Source organism: Heptranchias perlo, chromosome 29, assembly GCF_035084215.1.
Source record: "Heptranchias perlo isolate sHepPer1 chromosome 29, sHepPer1.hap1, whole genome shotgun sequence".
NCBI lineage: Eukaryota > Metazoa > Chordata > Chondrichthyes > Hexanchiformes > Hexanchidae > Heptranchias > Heptranchias perlo.
In genome coordinates, this window is record NC_090353.1 from 5,640,255 (window position 1) to 5,660,899 (window position 20,645).

Consider the following 20,645-nt stretch of genomic DNA (forward strand, 5'->3'; position numbering starts at 1 on the left):
AGATAGTGGATGCATTGGTTTTGATCTTCCAGAATTCCCTAGATTCTGGGACAGTCCCCGTGGATTGGAAGATAGCAAATATAACCCTGCTATTCAAGAAAGGAGGGAGAGAGAAAACAGCAAACTATAGGCCAGTTAGTTTGATATCAGTAGAAGGGAAAATGCAAGAATTTATTATTAAGGACATAGTAACAGGGCACTTAGAAAATCATATGATTTTCAGAGTCAACACAGTTTTATGAAAGGGAAATCATTTTGACAAATCTATTAGAGTTTTTTGAGGGTGTAATAGGGGTAGATAAGGCGGGAACCAGTGGATATAGTATATTTGGATTTCAGTAAGGTGCAACACAAGAGGTTGTTACACAAGATTAGTAGTCATGGGATTGGGGGTAATATATTAGCATGGATTGAAGGCTGGTTAACGGACAGAAAACAGAGAGTAGGAATAAACAGGTCATTTTCGGGTTGGCAGGTTGTAACTAGCGGGGTGATGCAAGGATCAGTGCTTGGGCCTCAGCTGTTTACAATCTATATTAATGACTTAGATGAAGGGACCGAGTGTAATGTATCCAAGTTTACTGACGATACAAAGCTGAGTGGGAAAGTAAGCTGTGAAGAGGACGCAAAGAGGCAGCCCGCTTGATTGGCGCCCCATCCACCACCCTAAACATTCATTCTCTCCACCACCGGCGCACCGTGGCTGCAGTGTGTACCATCGAAAGGATGCACTGCTGCAACTCGCCAAGGCTTCTTCGACAGCACCTCCCAAACCCACGACCTCCACCGCCTAGAAGGACAAGGGCAGCAGGCGCATGGGAACACCACCACCTGCGTGGTTCCCTCCAAGTTACACAACATCCTGACTTGGAAATATATCGCCGTTCCTTAATCGTTGCAGGGTCAAAATCCTGGAACTCCTTACCTAACAGCACTGTGGGAGAACCTTCACTTCACGGACTGCAGCGGTTCAAGAAGGCGGCTCACCACCACCTTCTCAAGGGCAAATACGGATGGGCAATAAATGCTGGTCTTGCCAGCAACGCCCACAACCCATGAACGAATAAAAAAAAAGACCTCCATCAGGTCACCTCTCAGTCTTCTCTTTTCTAGAGAAAAGAGCCCCAGCCTGCTCAATGTTTCCTGATAGGCATAACCTCTCAGTTCTGGTATTATCCTAGCAAATCTTTTTTGCACCTTCTCCAGTGCCTCTATATCCTTTTTATAAGATGGAGATCAGAACTGTTCACAGTACTCCAAGTGTGGTCTAATCAAGGTCCTATACAAGTTTAACATATCTTCTCTGCTTTTCAATTCTATCCCTCCAGAAATGAACCCCAGTGATTGGTTTGCTTTCTTCATGGCCTTACTAGCCTGCATCGCTACTTTTAGTGATTTGTGTATCTGTACCCCTAGATCCCTTTGCTCCTCTACCCCATTTAGACTCTTATTATCAAAGCAGTATGTGGCCCTTTTATGCTTCCTACAAAAATGTAATACCTCACCTTATCTATATTGAAATTAATTTGCCAATTACACACCCATTCTGCAAGTTTATTAATGTCTTTCTGTTATTTTGTCGCAGTCCTCCTCAGTATTAACTATACCCACCAATTTGGTGTCGTCCACAAATTTTGAAATTGTACTTCTAATTCCTAAGTCTAAAACATTTATGTAAATGGTGAACAATAGTGGACAAAGCACCGATCCTTGTGGAACACCACTTCCCATCTTTTGCCAATCTGAGTAACTACCTTTAACCCCTACTTTCTGTTTTCTGTTTTGTAGCCAGCTTGCTATCCATTCTGCTACTTGTCCCCCAAATCCACATGCTCTGACCTTAATCATGAGTCTACTATGCAGAACCTTATCGAAGGCCTTTTGAAAATCCAAATATATTACATCTACTGCATTATCCTTGTCTACCCTTTCTGTTATTTCTTCAAAGAATTCAGTAAGGTTGGTCAAGCATGACCTTCCCTTTTGAAATCCGTGCTGACTATTCTTTATTATATTTTCGGTTTCTATTGATGTTTTTCTATTACATCTTCGAATAAGGATTCCATTATCTTTCTACCACCTACGTTAAGCTAAATGGTTTGTAGTTCCCTGGACTTGTTCTATCTCCCTTTTTAAATATAGGAATTTTATTAGCTGTCCGCCAATCCTGTGGCACTATATTCCCTTTTATAATGAATTTTATATATATGTAATAGTGCCATTGCTATCTCTTCCCTAATATATTTTAATATGTGTGGATGCAATCCATCCGGACCAGGGGTCTTATCCTAGAATCATAGATTCATAGAAATTTACAGCATAAAAGGAGGCCATTCAGTCCATCGTGTCTGTGCCGGCCGAAAAAGAGCCATCCAGCCTAATCGCACGTTCCAGCTCTTGGTCCATAGCCTTGTAGGTTGCAGCACTTCAAGTGCATTTCCAAGTACTTGTAGTACCATTATTCAAGAAGGGGAGTAGGGAAAAACCGGGGAACTACAGGCCAGTGAGCCTAACATCAGTGGTAGGAAAATTATTGGAAAAAATTCTGAAGGACAAAATTAGTCTCCACTTGGAGAAGCAAGGATTAATCAGGGATAGTCAACATGGCTTTGTCAAGGGAAGATCATGTCTGACTAATTTGATTGAATTTTTTGAGGGGGTGACTAGGCGTGTGGATGAGGGTAACGCAGTGGACGTGGTATACATGGATTTCAGTAAGGCCTTCGATAAAGTCCCGCACAGGAGACTGGTCAAGAAGGTACAAGCCCATGGAGTCCAGGGTGCCTTGGCACTTTGGATACAAAACTGGCTTAGTGGCAGAAGGCAGAGGGTGATGGTCGAAGGTTGTTTTTGTGACTGGAAGCCTGTGGCCAGTGGGGTACCACAGGGATCTGTGCTGGGGCCCTTGCTGTTTGTGGTCTACATTAATGACTTGGATATGAATGTAAAAGGTATGATCAGTAAGTTCGCTGATGATACAAAAATTGGTAGGGTGGTAAATAGTGAGGAGGATAGCCTCAGTCTGCAGGATGATATAGATGGGTTGGTCAGATGGGCGGAACAGTGGCAAATGGAATTTAACCCGGAAAAGTGCGAGGTGATGCACTTTGGAGGGACTAACAAGGCAAGGGAATACACAATGAATGGGAGGACCCTAGGCAAGACAGAGGGTCAGAGGGATCTTGGTGTGCAAGTTCACAGATCCCTGAAGGCGGCGGAACAGGTAGATAAGGTGGTAAAGAAGGCATATGGGATACTTGCCTTTATTAGCCAAGGCATAGAATATAAGTGCAAGGAGGTTATGATGGAGCTGTATAAAACACTGGTTAGGCCACAGCTGGAGTACTGTGTGCAGTTCTGGTCGCCGCACTACAGGAAGGATGTGATCGCTTTGGAGAGGGTGCAGAGGAGATTCACCAGGATGTTACCAGGGCTGGAGCGCTTCAGCTATGAAGAGAGACTGGGAAGATTGGGTTTGTTTTCCTTGGAGCAGAGGAGGCTGAGGGGGGACATGATTGAGGTGTACAAAATTATGAGGGGCATAGATAGGATGGATACTAAGGAGCTTTTTCCCTTCGTTGAGGGTTCTATAACAAGGGGACATAGATTCAAGGTAAAAGGCGGGAGGTTTAGAGGGGATTTGAGAAAGAACTTTTTCACCCAGAGGGTGGTTGGAGTCTGGAACTCACTGCCTGAGAGGGTTGTGGAGGCAGGAACCCTCACAACATTCAAGAAGCATTTGGATGAGCACTTGAAATGCCATAGCATACAAGGCTACGGACCAAATGCTGGAATATGGGATTAGATTAGACTGGGCTTGATGGCCGGCGCGGACACGATGGGCCGAAGGGCCTCTATCCGTGCTGTATAACTCTATGACTCTATGACTCTACTTTTTAAATGAATGGCATTCATTTCAGGCAGTGATTTCCAGACCCCCACCAGCCTCTGGGTGAAAAAAATTCTCCTCAACTCCCCTCTAATCCTTCTACCAATCACTTTAAATCCACGCCCCCTGGTTTTTGATCTCTCTAAGGGAAATAGGTCCTTCTTACCCACTAGGCCCCTCATAATTTTATATACCTCAATTAAATCTCCCCTCAGCCTCCTCTGTTCCAAAGAAAACAACCCCAGGCTATCCAATTTTTCCTCATCGCTGAAATTCTCCAGTCCTGGCAACATCCTCGTAAATCTCCTCTGTACCCTCTCTAGTGCAATCACATCTTTCCTGTAATGTGGTGACTAGAACAGTACGCTGTACTCAAGCTGTGGCCTAACTAGTGTTTTACACACTTCTAGCATAACCTCCCTGCTCTAATATTCTATGCCACGGCTAAGGAAAGTATCCCGTATGCCTTCTTAACCACCTTATCTACCTGTCCTGCTACCTTCAGGGGTCTGTGGGTATGCATTCCAAGGTCCCTCTACACTTCCTCTACACTTCACAGTATCCTCCCATTTATTGTGTATTTCCTTGCCTTGTTTGCCCTCCCAAATGCATTACCTCAAACTTCTCTGGATTGAATTCCATTTGCCACTTTTCTGCCCACCTGACCAGTCCATTGGTATCTTCCTGCAGTCTACAGTTTTCTTCTTATCCTCTCCAAGTTTGATTAGTTTATCAATTATCTCCCCCCTTTTGTTCTCTTCTTCTAATGCCATGCCCACCATGTTAGTCTCCCTGGTAAATACTGAGGCAAAGTAATTATTTAATATTTCTGCCATTTCCCTGTCATTGCCTGTGAGTTTATCATGTGTATCCCATTTGTATTTGTACGTCTCTTACGTTTAATCTTGTATCTATGGCCCCTCATTCTTGGCCCTCTCGACTACGGGAAAGAGTTTGCTTCTATCTACCCTGTCCCATCCTTTCATAATTTTAAACATTTCTATCATATAGCCCCACGATATGCATTGTTCTAAGGAAAAAAGACCCAATTTTTCAAGTCTTTCCTTGTATTTGTATTTCCTCATTCCAGGCAGCATCCCAATGAATCTGCATTGTACCCTCTATAAAGCCTCAATGTCCTTCCTATAGTGAGAAGCCCTATACTGCTGTTGGTTTTTTAAAATCAAAATGCATCAAGAGAATTGTCCATCTATACTCTTACTGTTCAACATCTAGGCAGCTGATTGAGAATTGCAAAAACATGTAGTGAGATAGGCAAGGAGAGGTTTTTAAAATATAAATAATGGCCAAAAGCTGGTAACTTTAATGGCCACAGTGGATACAATAGGCCGACCATTAGTGAATCCCGATTGGATCATTTGAGCACTGGCTTGGAAAAGCCTCTGCGTTCAACAAAGTTAGGAAGTTAACAGTTGACACTGTTACTGAACTGTCACTGAGTTTGTAACTCTCTACTGCTGACAACCAAGCTCTCCCAACAGTCAACCTATTCAAACCAGTATTCCTGAAGATATCGCCAGCACTCTTCATTTCAACATAAAAAAATCTTAACACCCCCTCCCCGTTAGATTATAGGCTGTAACTCACTCCCAGTATCCTTTATTATATCCATGAACCCCCTCAAACTTTTGAGTAGATTCCAGTCTCATAATCACTGTTAAAATATCAGAAATGGAAAGAACAAAGTAAGTCATGTTGATCATAATTGTTTATAACTATTTGATTTTAAAAGCAACTTCTAACACATATTAACGTGAGTGGATTTCAGCTAAATGTTGCATTATTCAACGTGACAGTCGCCACTAACGCTGTAAAAACTATCACAGTATCTCTATAGAAAATCGGTATTGGTGTTAATCTGTCATTCACTGGAAATATCTATCTCAGTGATTAGCTAAGAAACTAGCAGTGGTTATGTCACAATCATTAATCCTTGCATGTGGATGCTGTCATGTAGCAACTGGCCATTAAATCCACCATGACAGTTACTGGCATCAAAACATAAAGACCGAAAGTGGAGTAAAACCACATTTGTGATGTCGCCACTTTATGTATTAGAAAAAGACAAAGATTGGTCCAGTACCCTTAAATGTACATGGACTGAATTTTGGAAAATCCAACAATATATTCTGTACATATTGGATGTATTCTGCCATTTACTGATATTTCACAGCACCATGAAGGTTATTTCAAAGCATTTTAGGGTTCAGAGATAGGTTTACTTCATTGTAACTCATTCCCAGCATCAGTTGTCTCACTGTATAATATCTTGTGTAAAGTGGAGTACAATTAAGTGCAACGGCAAGGGACAGGAGTTGAATGGATGCAGCCATGAGCTCATTGATGGGAAGAACAAGCACACAGCTATGTGATTTTTTTTACTTCTGGTAGCTCCAGGGAACATTGTTCTGATATTTCACATATGTGGAATAAATTCTGTATCCCATGTATACAAGTTAATGCGTTTTGCTGTGAGCAGCGATCGAACAGCGCGAGCCATTCATTAGACTTGCACTTGCCCATAGACTTTCTATGAGCTTTTGCACGGCAAGTTACTGTCAACGGGACAGCCAAACAGCGCAGTGCCCTCTACAGGGCATCTGGAACATGTGTGAATAGGGCAAGCAACTGTGGATCTCCTTAACCAATCAGATTGAAGAATTGTTAATAACAGCGCAGAGTCAGAACCAGGAAGTGTAAGTTAGAATAGTGAATTCAGTGTCAAATCAGGTACAGTAAGTAAAATAAAGAGAGGGGAAGAAAGATTGAATTAAGAAACAGAGATAAAAGAGACAAAAAGAAAAAGTTAAAAAATGTTTAATTTTTAAAAAAAGTGTCCAACAATAATTGAAAGCTGAATGATTGAGATTCCACACTTGTAAAAGTTAATTTTCAGTGCCAGTGAGGGTGTTTGGCAGTAGAATCATAGAATGGTTACAGCACAGAAGGAGTCCATTCGGCCCGTCGAACCCATGCTGGCTCTTTCTAAGAGCAATCCAGTTAGTCCCATTCCACCACTCTTTCCCTGTAGCCTTGCAAATTTTTTCCCTTCAAATATTTATCCAATTCCTTTTTGAAAGCCACGATTGAATCTGTTTCCACCACCCTTTCAGGCAGTGCATTCCAGATCATAACTACTCGCTGTGTAAAAAAGTTTTTCCTCATGTCGCCTTCGATTCTTTTGCCAATCACCTTAAATCTGTGTCCTCTGGTTCTCGACCCTTCCACCAATGGAAACAGTTCCTCATCTAAACTTTATCTAAACCCTTCATGATTTTGAACACTTCTATCAAATCTCCTCTTAACCTTCTCTGCTTTAAGGAGAATAACCCCAGTTTCTCCATCTATCCATGTAACTGAAGTCCCTCAACCCTGGAACCCATTCTAGTTAATCTTTTCTGCACCCTCTGTAAGGCCTTCACATCCTTCCTAAAGTGTGGTGCTCAGAATTGGACACAATATTCCAGTTGTGACTGAACCAGTGTTTTATAAAGGTTCAACATAACTTCCTTGCTTTTGTTCTCTGTGCCTCTATTTATAAAGCCCAGGATCCTGTATGCTTTTTAAACAGCCTTCTCAACTTGTCCTGCCACCTTCAAAGACTTGTTCACATATACCCCCAGGTCTCTCTGTTCCTGCACCCCCTTTAGAATTGTACCCTTTAGTTTATATTGTCTCTCCTCGTTCTTCCTGCCAAAATGTATCACTTTGCACTTCTTTGCGTTAAATTTCAACTGCCATGCATCCGCCCATTCCACCAGCCTATCTATGTCTTCTTGAAGTCTATTACTATCCTCCTCATTGTTTACTACATTTCCAAGTTTTGTGTCATCTGCAAATTTTGAAATTGTGCCCTGTACACCCAAGTCCAAGTCATTAATACATATATCAAAAAAAGCAGCGATCCTGGTACTGACCCCGGGGAACACCACTGTATACGTTCCTCCAGTCCGAAAAATAACCGTTCACCATTACTTTCTGTTTCCTGTCACTTAGCCAATTTTGTATCCATGCTGCCACTGCCCCTTTTATTCCATGGGCTTCAATTTTGCTGACGAGCCTATTATGTGGCACATTATCAAACGCCTTTTGAAAGTCCATATACACATCAACCACATTGCCCTCATCAACGCTCTCTGTTACCTCATCGAAAAACTCAATCAAGTTAGTTAAACACGATTTGCCTTTAACCAATCCACACTTGTCCAAGTGAATATCAATTTTGTCCCGGATTATCGTTTCTAAAAGCTTCCCCACCACCGAGGTTAAACTGACTGGCCTGTAGTTGCCGGGTTTATCCTTACACCTTTTTCGAACAAGGGTGTAACATTTGCAATTCTCCAGTCCTCTGGCACTACCCCTGTATCTAAGGAGGATTGGAAGACTATGGCCAGCACCTCTGCAATTTCCACGCTTACTTCCCTCAGCAACCTAGGGTGCATCCCATCTGGACCGGATGACTTATCTACTTTAAGCATAGCCAGCTTTTCTAGTACCTCCTTTTTATCAATTTTCACCCCATCCAGTATCTCAACTGCCTCCCCTTTTACTGTGACTTTGGCAGCATCTTCTTCCTTGGTAAAGACAGATGCAATCGGCCCCACCCCTCCTCTTACTACCATTTTATATTTATATGCCTATAGAAGACTTTTGGATTCCCTTTTATGTTAGCCGCAAATTTTGAAATTGTGCCTTGTACACCCAAATCCAAGTCATTAATATATATCAAAAAAAGCAATGGTCCTAGTACCGACCCCTGGGGAACACCACTGTATACCTTCCTCCAGTCTGAAAAACAACCGCTTTTTAAGAAAGGAGAGAGAGGGAAACCGGGGAATTGTAGACCAATTAGCCTAACATCTGTTGTGGGGAAAATGCTGGAGTCTATAATTAAGGATAGGGTGACTGAACACCTCGAGAATTTTCGGTTAATCAGGGAGAGCCAGCATGGATTTGTGAAAGGTAGGTCGTGCCTGATAAACCTGATTGAATTTTTTGAAGAGGTGACTAAAGTAGTGGACAGGGGAATGTCAATGGATGTTATTTATATGGACTTCCAGAAGGCATTTGATAATGTCCCACATAAGAGACTGTTAGCTAAGATAGAAGCCCATGGAATCGAGGGAAAAATACGGACTTGGTTAGGAAGTTGGCTGAGCGAAAGGCGACAGAGAGTAGGGATAATGGGAAGGTACTCACATTGGCAGGATGTGACTAGTGGAGTCCCGCAGGGATCTGTTTTGGGGCCTCAATTATTCACAATATTTATTAACGACTTAGATGAAGGCATAGAAAGTCTCATATCTAAGTTTGCCGATGATACAAAGATTGGTGGCATGAAAGTGTAGATGAAAACATAAAATTACAAAGCGATATTGATAGATTAGGTGAATGGGCAAAACGGTGGCAGATGGAGTTCAATGTAGACAAATGTGAGGTCATCCACTTTGGATCAAAAAAGGATAGAACAGGGTACTTTCTAAATGGTAAAAAGTTAAAAACAGTGGATGTCCAAAGGGACTTAGGGGTTCAGGTACATAGGTCATTGAAGTGTCATGAACAGGTGCAGAAAATAATCAAGAAGGCTAATGGAATGCTGGCCTTTATATCTAGAGGACTAGAGTACAAGGGGGCAGAAGTTATGCTGCAGCTATACAAACCCCTGGTTAGACTGCACCTGGAGTACTGTGAGCAGTTCTGGGCACCGCACCTTTGGAAGGACATATTGGCCTTGGAGGGAGTGCAGCGTAGGTTTACTAGAATGATACCTGGACTTCAAGAGTTAAGTTACGAGGAGAGATTACACAAATTGGGGTTGTATTCTCTAGAGTTTCGAAGGTTAAGGGGTGATCTGATCGAAGTTTATAAGATATTAAGGGGAACGGATAGGGTGGATAGAGAGAAACTATTTCCGCTGGTTGGGGATTCTAGGAGTAGGGGGCACAGTCTAAAAATTCGAGCCAGACCTTTCAGGAGTGAGATTAGAAAACATTTCTACACACAAAGGGTGGTAGAAGTTTGGAACTCTCTTCCGCAAACGGCAATTGATACTAGCTCAATTGCTAAATTTAAATCTGAGAGAGGTAGCTTTTTGGCAACCAAAGGTATTAAGGGATATGGGCCAAAGGCAGGTATATGGAGTTAGATCACAGATCAGCCATGATCTTATCAAATGGCGGAGGAGGCATGAGGGGCTGAATGGCCTACTCCTGTTCCTATGTTCCTAACCGTTCACCACTACTCTCTGTTTCCTGTTAGTAATTAAGACTTACCACGCCTTAAAAGGGTACTTACACTGGAATATGCAAGTCCTAACTTTTTTTGGCGAGTTTAGTCCGTATCTATGAGGTCAGTACAGGTACTTCATGCCGTTGAACATATTTGAATGGTGAGTCAGATGGCGAGATGCTGTTTTCGCGCAGCTTTCGGAGGAGCAGCACATCTCAGACAGCAACTTCCCAATTTCCGCGTTTAACTACACACGTGCAGTCGCCGGAAGTTACTGTCCGATTTGCACATAAATAACGGTGAGCACTGTTAGCCGCACTGTTATTTTTACAGCAAAATCGAACCCCATGATTTATTCACATCGTGTGAGACCACATACACTATGTCAATAGTATATTACATCCACTTTATCCTGTTGTCATATTTTTACTCACATCACACTTCATGCCAACTTTTCCATAATAAATTCCTATATCTATATGTATAATGGAAGCTGCCTATGTAAACTTGTCGCACTGCAATTACACCCTTCTGCCAGTGGTGGTGTTGTAGCACCTCAGTGTTCTGTCTCCCAGTTCCTGAACCTGTACTGCAGAGAAACTCATGTAATGCAACCAAGTCTACTTTTCTGTTTCCCAAATTGTGGTAAGTTTGGTTAATTAACAGTAAATAATATAAACTCAAAATATTATATAAAAATAAAGACAGAATGGGGACTGAATTGCATCTGACGCCCTAGGCCAATTTTCCTTGCCCTCCAGCCCTGTTTCACTTGAAGACTTGACACCGAGTGTAACAGCACAGGAGACTGACTAGTAATAACTAATAAGGGTACTTACACAGTAATATGAGTCGGTCTCTGTCCATGCTTAGCTCTGAAACCACTTTGTTCAGCTTCTGAAAAACAGCTTCCAGTTTTATTAGTTGAGTCTCCTCCAGAACAGAAGGCAGTGGAAGTGTAGTGATTGGTTGAGATACTTCTTTCAGTCTAAAAAATTATATTGAGTCAAGTGTGGTTTAAAACTCCAATAACTTACAGCAACTTGCACTTGAAAAGCACCTTAACATAGCAAATGGATCCCAGGTCTTGAAAAGGGGGAAAAACACTTTCGCCTAGGGAGGTGATTGCTCTGTAATCGACTGCCCACAACCGAACATTTCCTGGTTTCTCACTCAAGTGTTATGAAGAACTATTTCCCAATGAAAGAACGGGTTGAATTGAAAAAGAAAAAAGAACTTGCATTTATATAGCGCCTTTCATGACCTCAGGACGTCCTGTAAAAGTGCTTTACAGCCAATGAATTGCTTTTGAAATGTAATCACTGTTGTAATGTAGGAAACATAGCAGCCAATTTGCGCACAGCAAGGTGCGACAAACAGCAATGTGATAATGATCAGATAATCTGTTTGTGATGTTGGTTGAGAGATAAATATTGACCAGGACATGTGGCAGCCAATTTACACACAGCAAGGTCCCTCAAACATAATGTGATAACGATCAGATTATCTGTTTTAGTGACGTTGGCTGAGGAATAAATATTGGCAAAGACACTGGGGAGAACTCCCCTGCTGTTCTTCGAATAGTGCCATGGGATCTTTTACGTCCACCTGCGAGGGCAGACAGGGCCTTAGTTTAATACCTCATCAAAAAGACAGCACCTCCAGCACTCCCTCAGTCAGCCTGGATTATGTGCTCAAGTCTCTGGAATGGGGCTTCGAACTCACAACTTTCATGACTCAGAGACAAGAGTGCTACCCACTGAACCAAGGTTGACACATTGAATTGATGATTAGCTTATTGCTACCTTGGTTTCTAATCATAGCCCATGATCATCTGAGCCTAGTTTTGCACAAAATGCCTCTTTCTCCAGTGCACAGATCCTTTTCTTATTTTAATTCCGGAAATCGTGGGCTCCTATTTCTATGTCCCAGGGGCCTTTGCCTGTACTTTGAGTCATATATCCCAGAATGAAATAAAATTGTGTTTAATTCATTTACAAACTGAAATAAAAGCATAATTTATATCACAGGAATTCAAAACCCGACCGGATTCTGAAATACATCACATTTCTCTGTTCAGATATAGAATAATTAACTAATATTAATAATTAATGGTAATAACTCACCCGGCTCTCATAGAATTAAACTCCTGTAAAATGAAAACAATAAAGTAACTCAGGTATTTCTGCTCATGAACTGCACTGAAGGTCACAAGATAATTACAGACGAGGGACCCACCTCAGCTCATCCTTCCGAGAGATCCTAAAATTCCCCCATTTCAGCATCTAATATTTCAAGGTTTTCACCCCCACTTCTCTATTCCATTCCTGGTGTGGATCACTTTCAGTGAAGAATTTCCTGATATCAGTCCTAAGTTTACCTTTTAATAGTTTGAACCTGTGTCCCCTTGTTCTACTCCCGCAATTTAATTTGAAGTAATTTTTCAGATTTACCTTTTCCATACCATATACTAATTCGTATCCCTCTATAGAATCACCTCTCAGATGCCATCTTTCCGAGCTGAAAATCTCAAGTCTCTCCAGTCTTTCCTCACAACCCAGATCCTTGGGGATCAGCTTCATGGCTCTTCTCTGCACTGCCTCCAGCTCTTGTGTCTCAGTGACCAGAACTGGACACAGTACTGGACACAGTACTGGAGGTGCGGTCTGACCAGAGCTGGACACAGTACTGGAGGTGCGGTCTGACCAGAGCTGGACACAGTACTCGAGGTGCGGTCTGACCAGAGCTGGACACAGTACTCGAGGTGCGGTCTGACCAGAGCTGGACACAGTACTCGAGGTGCGGTCTGACCAGAGCTGGACACAGTACTCGAGGTGCGGTCTGACCAGAGCTGGACACAGTACTCGAGGTGCGGTCTGACCAGAGCTGGACACAGTACTGGAGGTGCGATCTGACCAGAGCTGGACACAGTACTGGAGATGCGGTCTGACCAGAGCTGGACACAGTACTGGAGGTGCGGTCTGACCAGAGCTGGACACAGTACTCGAGGTGCGGTCTGCCCAGAGCTGGATACATTGCTCAAGATGTGGTCTGACCAAAGCTGGATACAGTGCAGTCTGACCAGAACTGGACACAGTTCAAAGAAAAATGTCTACAGATGAAGAATGTCCTGGACTTACAGCTTCACTGATATGAAGGCCTAGGAATTCAGTTGCACCCGTTTTTTGGGCGTGTGGTGGGATGGGGGTGGGGGGGAGGTGCAAGGAAAGTACTTGAATGGTGAGGCCTGGGACGCCCCCGATATTGGGCCTCGAGCCTCATTTCCACCGAGCCAGCGAAGCGTGAATGAAGATCGTGCTGCTGTCGGCGTCGCAGCGGCCCTCAGGTAAGTGAGGAAGGGAAGGCGACCAGGAAATGGAAGGGGGTGAGCAGGAAAGGGGGGACGACCGGGAAGGGGGAGGGGCGACCGGGAAGGGCCGAATTTCTAGTCTGAAGTCTTTTATTTGTTGGTAAAGCGTATTGGGAAATAATTTAAAAATCGGCAAGATAATTAGCATTGTTTTCAGCTGGAAGAAGCTGCCAATGGGAGGCAGGCATCTCCTCACAAGGATTGAAGGAAAATCTGAGCAAAGGTCGGCGGCCCCAGTTTACTGTCCTTAATCTTCTGGCACTGGTTTATGAATGAAGCACGAGGGAAAGTCACTCACACTCTCAGCCAGGGGAGGTGTGAGAACTAGGAAAATTTTAGACAGATTGTAGATAGATTGTAAGGGACTGGCAGGGAGACAGGAGGCTACCTGAACAACATGAGGTTGGCTTCACATATAGAAAGAAAGACCTGCATTCATACAGCGCCTTTCACAATCTCAGCAAGTCCTAAAGCACTTTGCAGCCAATGAAGTACTTTTGAAGTGTAGTCACTGTTGTAATGTAGGAAATGCAACAGCAACTTGCGCAGAGCAAGATCCCACAAACAGCAATCTGATAATAACCAGATTATCTGTTTCAGTGATGTTGATTGAGAGATAAATATTGACCAGGACATCAGGGTGAACTCCCCTACTCTTCTTCGATTGGTGCCGTGGAATCTTTTACGTCCACCTGAGAGGGCAGACGGGCCTTGGTTGAACGTCATCTGAAAGACAGCACCTCTGACAGTGCAGCACTCCCTCAGTTCTGCACTGATTTTGTGCTCAAGTACAGAAATGATATATTACTATTTCAGTGGAAGTGCAAACTGGCTGTGTTGTATACAGATCATCAAAGATTAATAGAATCATTCTCACAAATATAGTATTTTACACATCTTAATATGATGAGGATATTTATATTCTGTTACACAAAGAACACTACCTGCATAAACACAAGCTCTTCATTGTTTGAAAGGCATTTGAGATCAGTCAAGTTAGTCTCATATTCTTTCAGCATGTTTTCCAGCTTGAGGATTTCGATGTCGATTTCTGCCATTACGCGACTCTGCTCCTTGTCCAGATGTTGGAAAACTTCTTTTTCGAGATGGTCAATGTGTTTCCTGAGTGAATTGTAGTTTTCGTTAATCTTCACCTTTGTTTCCATTACATAGCTCTTTGAAGAAGTGGAGAGGTTTGGGTTATTGAAAGGGGCAGACCATTTCACCTATAAAGAATTTCTCAGTATTTTTAATTAAATTAGCTCTCAAATTGTTGCAGGTAATGATGCATTCCGAATGACAAATGCTAGTCCAATGCCAAGACCCAGAATATACACAAATCTCATGTAAACATTTTGTTACAGTCAAGCAATACAGTGATGTTTCCTTCAGAAAGGAGAGGAAATGCATTAGAGTAACACTGGTCTGCTTTTTGTTAAATCAACCAAGTAGATTAATCCAAATTATACAGGTTCGGACAGCAGGGATAAATCAATTTGTTGGTTTTATTAATATCGACAGTAAATACAAGCAAGTTATACTTTTATATACTTACTAGTAGGATATCTCTCGGGTCTGCCTTTAACTCTAACCAATCCAGGTGAGTTCTCAGCACGGAATACAAAAGAATTACTGAAAGTCAACCTTTTTATACATGGACCTTTTTATAGATGGACAATGTCAGATGACTTGCTTTAAACCTATCAATTCTGAAATTATTGTCACGTGATTTTAATGTGACATGTGCTACTACGCCAGTAGATGGCAATGTCACACCACGAACACTCCATTCTCACAGGAATGAGTGTTTTGTTCATGTGGAAAATAAGACAATTTTGCATGGTCGTAAACATCACACTTTAACAAAATGATAATAGCTGAAATGTAGACATATTTGCTTCAAACTCACTATAATTCTCATACAAACCCTTTGATGCTTCTCAAATTGCATTAACCTGACACCTTCTGTTTACTGAGCATTCCCCTGTGGAATCCTAACGACCTAATTTGAACCTTGTGTTAGCCTTTATCAAACAGAATATATTCTCACGGTACAAAAATATTAATACTGACTTCTGTACTGTTATGATATTTTTCCTATTGTATTATACACACTCCTGACATCTCCTTACCCCAGTTTCAGAGTGGGGAGGTGTCGGTCCTATTTCTCACTGGCTAGTATTGTCATATCCCTATCTTCTAGTTTGATTTAGGTAGCTTGGTGAAAGCTGTCAAAACACTGCAAATATTCTGGATAAATCATGCCTCAATTTATATTAAATTGAAATAAAAAAGTAACATTATTTTAATTAAATATTAATTGCAATTTTTTTTGAAGCCCAGGTTAGGCCAAAGTTGAACGGAACTGCTACTGTGAAGCTGTGGAATGTGCTGCAAGAGTTAGTGTCAGACGTGGCTCAGTGGTAGCTCTCTCGCCTCTGAGTCAGAGGTCATGGGTTGAAGCCCCACGTCAGAAACTTGAGCCCATAACCTAGGCTGACACTTTGGTACAGTAGTGGGGGAGTGCTGCATTGTCGGAGGTGCCATCTCTCAGCTGAGACATTAAACGAAGGTCCCTTCTAAAAATCCCTCCAGAAGGTCATGTTCGGCATTAATATGGCTCAGATCTGGTTATGTGGATCTGAGCCAAATCTTCTGGTCCCCCAATGCAGCAATATCCATAGCAACTGGAATTCATGTGGAGGATCGAGGGTGCAAATTCTCATCCTACCAGTCTGTGAGGCCCAGTGCACTGGGACAACCTCACCGTATACCAGTCTGAAGAGTCTTCATGTTAACACAGCTGCAGATATAACTTTAAATCAAAAACCTTTTGTTTAAAGTTTACGAAGATGTATAAAGGTAATTTCCGCTATTCCCCCCACTCCCAGCAGGAAAGCTGCATTTGAAGGGACCCCGGGGTTGGTGAGGATAAAGCATTGCAGCACCAGTCCTCTGCCATGCACTCCCTGGCAGTGCGGCTTGTGCTGGGAGCCTGGGATCGCAGGATGTACCCTATAGCCTAGAAGTTACTGTCGCTGATATTAGCGGGTGAATCCTTGATTCATTCGTATGACATTCTACATAAAATTACATAGAATTTACAGCACAGAAACAGGCCATTCGGCCCAACTGGTCTATACCAGTGTTTATGCTCCACACGAACCTCCTCCCACCCTACTTCATCTCACCCTATCAGCATACCTTTCTTTTCCTTTCTCCTTAATGTACTTATCTAGCTTCTGCTTAAATGCGCCAATACTATTCACCTCAACCACTCCATATGGTAGCGAGCTCCATATTCTAACCACTCTCTGGGTAAAGAAATTTCTCCTATTGGATTTATAAGTGTCTATCATATATTTATGGCCCTTAGTGTTGGTCCCCCCCACAAGTGGAAACATGTTCTCTATGTTTACGCTATCGAACACCTTCATAATTTTAAAGACCTCTATTAGGTCACCCCTCAGCCTTTTCTTTTCTAGGGAAAAGTGCCCCAGATGGTTTTTTTGGCCCGGCATTTTGACGGAGAGATAAACCCATTTAGAATGAACAAGGAATGTGGTTTGAACACCTTGAGCTGCTAACTTCACACTCAGCCATTTCTAGAGTTATATGGCTTAAATCCAATAGCTTCTGTTTCATCTGTTTTGGTTAACACTGGCTGATTTCACTCTCCCTAATTCAGAGGTACGGAAGCTAAATGTGGTACTCCAACACCTGCCTTGCTTGAGATCAGCGAAGTCAGGACAGATTGGGAACAGAACCTGGGACTTTTCCTGCTGTACATGGGTTAGTCATAGAGTCATAGAGTCATACAGCACGGATAGAGGCCCTTCGGCCCATCGTGTCCGCGCCGGCCATCAGCCCTGTCTACTCTAATCCCATATTCCAGCATTTGGTCCGTAGCCTTGTATGCTATGGCATTTCAAGTGCTCATCCAAATGCTTCTTGAATGTTGTGAGGGTTCCTGCCTCACTCACTGAGCTATGAGGAGAAGTCTATTCTATCACATCTGAACTCACCTGAGTGTAATATTTCTTTCCCTTAAGATCTCTGAGAGTTTCTTGTACAGCTTCAATATTATTCTGCGTGCTCTGCAGCTGATCACGTAAGTCAATCTGAAATACAGTTAGAAAGATAGATTCTCAATGTGGAAACATAGGAATTGCTAGACGAAAAAAGAACAAGGTCCATCTAGTTTTCCTTCTACCATCCTGGTAGTCACATGACACAATGATAATGGAGTTGTTGACTAATCATAGCAATCAATCTCTATCAATGAGTCTACAACAGACTCAGTCATGACATGAGGAAACCCCGAGTGCTGGAGAACTTTGGGAACTATAGGTCCAAAGTCACCTGTTCCTCCCAAGCCTGCGGTACACTTACCTCATGTCATGTCTCAAATTGCTCATATATTATATCCCAAAATGTCATTCATAGTACTGCGTTCAGTTCTGGACATCACACCTCAGGAAGGATATATTGGCCTTGGAGGGGGTGCAGTGCAGATTCACCAGAATGATACCGGGGCTAAAAGGGTTAAATTAGGAGCCCAGGTTGCATAGACTAGGCTTGTATTCCCTTGTGTATACAAGATTAAGGGGTAATCTAATTGAGGTGTTTAAGATGATTAAAGGATTTGAGAGGGTAGATAGAGAAAAACTATTTCCTCTGGTGGGGAGTCTAGAACATGGGGGCAAAACCTTAAAATTAGAGCTAAGCCATTCAGGGGTGATGTCAGGAAGCACTTCGTCACACAAGGTAAGGAAACCTGGAACTCTCTTCCTCAAAAAGCTGTTGAGGCTGGGGGTCGATTGAAAATTTCAAAACTAAAATTGATAGATTTTTGTTAGGTAAGAGTATTAAGGGTTACAGAACCAAGGTGAATAGATGGAATTAAGATACAGATCAGCCAATTGAATGGCAGAACAGGCTTGAGGGGCTGAATGGCCTACTCCTGTTCCTAAGTTCCTATGAAAGAAATCTATCTAATTTGCGTTTGAATAAATCAACACTATCTGCTTCTACTATCTTCCTAGGGAGCCTGTTCTATAGATTGACTACTTGCTCACTGAAATAATGGCCCCGATATTTATGGGTAGGCGGAGAGTGTGTGGGGAGGCCAAAAACGGCCGAAGAACCCAGCAAGGCCGGGGACGTAGAGTTCCTGCTGAACTTAACAGCAAGACCTCATTATCATTTTTCTGTTCCGTTTCCTGCCCGGTAGCCGGCCAAATTGACAGCCTGGTCAGCGGCAGAGAGGAAGAACCAGCAGCAGGAGGCCGCAACTGAGGACCCTTGGGGATGGTCCCCGGCAATCGGGGTGGGGGGATTGAAGGTCGGTGATCGGGGCTTGAGGACGAAGGGGAGAGAGAGAACATCGGGGCTGGAGGTGGGGTGGTTGGCGATCGAATGGGGAAAGAAAGGCCCCGATTGGCAGGGAGAGACCAAAGGCTTCCTTGAGGTGCCGGGGGAGGCCGTCCTGCTGCTCCTGGCCCACAAGGTGTGCTGGAAAAGGAACTTGCCTTGTGGAGCTGGCAGCCCCCGCCTCCCTTTCACCGCCGGGTTTCCCAACCCCTGGGAAACCAGCGCAGCAGCAGTGACTTTTAAATCGGGCTCCCAATTGCACTGTGGGAGCCGATTTAAATATGTTAATGAAGTGATCCGCCTCTCCACGACGGGCCAGTCGGATGCCCCGATATCCACCGGTGTAAAAATGGCAGCGTGCACAGCGTCTTAGGGATGTTTTCCCCATATTTAAGTCTTTAATCTCCCTCCTCCGACCCTATCGTGCCCGTTGTGGGGGTGTTAATATCAAGGCCAATGTTTCCACAGATTAGTTTTGAATTTACTCCCTTCAAACACAGGTTAATGTGGTAACTATTGTTGATAGATGGACAGATAGATGCAGCGCCCTGGAATTCCGCCTGGGTTTTTCCAACCTTCTACTGTTTACCCTAATCCCTTGCGTTTCCCCAACTCCAGTTACGGCAGGAGACCGAGAGAACCCCTAAGGAATTTTATGGCCAGTACTAACACAAAACATACCCTCAACTCCTTCTCTCCCTCACTGATGCTCCCACACCTGTGGTCCTTGTGTTTCCCGATTAAAGTGCAGAGAGTGCAGACACACACTTTATCATCCTTACAGTAAATCTTCAGCAGTTCCTGGTGCTCTGTGCATTTCCACCGGGACAGGTCTGAGGTTGGATCAATCAGATGATGATTTCTAAACACCGCACTCTCTGTGTGCTGCCTTAGGTGAATGGGACACATCGAGGCTTCACATTTCAGGCAGGTCCTCACGGCTGGGAGCAGTTTCTCGGTGCAGTAGTCACACAGAACAGCCTCCTGGGAGACCTCCATGTGTTTCTCTATCCTGTTCTCTAGACCAGGGCCCTCCCCACACTGCGGACAAGAGTGAGCGCCAGTCACAGACTTGTCCCAGGATCAAACACAGGGCTGACAGAAGCTGTGATCACAGTTCAGTATCACAGGATTGGTATAAATCTGCAGGCAGAGGGGACACGATAGCTATTTCTCCAAAGCTTCCTGTGGTAAAACTAAAACCACTTTTTAAATGGAATGAAATGAAAGTGATAGTGCAGATGCTGTTTACCGGGAGATTGTGTAACACATGATCTCACCTTGAGGCAGTGCTGAAAAAAGCCTCGAGGCTCAAAGGATTGAGTTACAAGGAAATACGGAGAGGCTGTGCTCTTCACCCATGAAAGAGGATGACTGAGAGGGGACCTTACAGAAATATACAAGATATTAAAGGGCATAGAGACAAGCTAGGCCAGGATACTAGAACGAAGGTTCAAAGGTTCGACATTAAAAATGGTGCAAGTGAAATCCAGGACAGATATCAGAAGCACTTCACAAAAAGGCCAATGGTTGCCCAGTAGGATAACCTCAAATACATTCAGTGCTCAGTTAGATGTCACGATGGGGGAAATGTAGGTTTTTAATCCTGATGGATGAGTTAATATGGGCTAAATCTCCTCCCTCATTTCTACCTGTCTTGTCATTCTCTGATCTTGTGACTTCAGCCAACCTTAGTCCTAAAATCTGGGTGTACTGTATATTTTAAGTTGTTTATATTTTCTCTCCTTTTTCTTGGTTCTGAGG

The 20,645-nt window shown here is 43.2% G+C and overlaps 1 pseudogene; it reads right to left on the reverse strand.

The window, feature by feature from the left end:
• Window positions 1–20,645, reverse strand: part of LOC137299468 (E3 ubiquitin/ISG15 ligase TRIM25-like) — a 29,351-nt pseudogene that overhangs the window by 1,228 nt on the left and 7,478 nt on the right.